Below are 1,368 nucleotides of genomic sequence, written 5' to 3' on the forward strand. Positions count from 1 at the left end.
AGGATTTCCTTAATTTGTGTTTTCACTAGTCTAACATAATTGAATTCTTTAAAAAAATTACTTGGATTTTTTTTTTTTGGTGAGGCTATTTTAGTGTTGGATGACTTCAACAGAGTCATTTATAAAACGATATTTGGGTGAGGTATACCTTTAAACATGTCTCTCTTTAAATGTAAAAGATTTTGTGTATTACCTAACAATTTAATTCTGGCATCAGAGGTACCTGAAAGGCTAAGTATGGGCTCACAGCATAAAAGGAGACATCAGCTTAGCTAAGTGCAATTCAGCACTTAGATATCTGTTAGATTTCCTTTTAGAAGCTGAAATGTTCTCATCTGTCACTGGAAATCTGCAGTAGCCAGGTCTAGGCCAGAATAAAACAAAAGTTACCAGCTATCAAGTTAAAATAACACACCTCTTACTAACACTTTCTCATGTTAGTTTAGATTGAAGTGAAGTACATCTGTGCTCACAGGCTAATTCTAGTGTACAGCGAGAATGCACATTTATTTGCATCTCCCTATGAAATAGATGTGGGTGGTTATTGTGCTTTCATAGCTGAATTTCTAACAGTTTGTATATCATACTTAAAATTTTGCAGTGTCTATCTGCAGAGCATGATTCAGGTACCCTTAATTCAGGCAGCATTTTGTCCATTTCTTTACTTTTTGTGCTTCAGGTAACATAGTTTGTATTCTCCTGCGTTGCCTGGTTTATTGAGAGATGTTTTCTGACTGGTGAGGAGAGCATGAGATAGAAAAGGTATTCTTGAGTTTTAATCTTAAGACATTACTTCTCTTGCCTGTTTTCAAACTAGAGAATTCTGGTTTTTGACACTGCTTCTGGGTATGTAGACTGTGTCCAATGACTCCAAACAGAATACAGGGTTGGTAATGGCCCTGAGCATCTAGGTTTTTTCATATGGAGCTTTCATTGGCATCTGAGATCCAACTTTTATAGACTAATTAAGATCAGCTTCTTCTAGCAAGCTAATTTAATAGTTCCTGAAATCTATTCTAGATTGTAGCAGAAAGTATTTCAACAACTTAATTTTGCCATAGCTTTCTGGATCTGACCTTACACAAGATGCTTTATGCCACCTGCAAGAGAAAATATAGGAAGTAAAGTTACTGTTATGGTTTCACAATACTTGTGATACACTTGATCAGTGTGAAACTTAAGGAATAAGAGTACAAATGTGATGCTGTGTGATAGAACAGTTAGATTCTAAACCAGATCTATGTGAGAAAATAATGCCAGAAATCAGAAGAGAAGAAAAATAAGGATTAAAACACCACAAGTATAGTTCTTCTGGAGTGCAGGAATCTGAAAAGTACTCATTTATGTTTCTTCCAATTGCAGGGACTT

This window comes from Dryobates pubescens, chromosome Z, assembly GCF_014839835.1.
Source record: "Dryobates pubescens isolate bDryPub1 chromosome Z, bDryPub1.pri, whole genome shotgun sequence".
In the NCBI taxonomy this organism is placed as follows: domain Eukaryota; kingdom Metazoa; phylum Chordata; class Aves; order Piciformes; family Picidae; genus Dryobates; species Dryobates pubescens.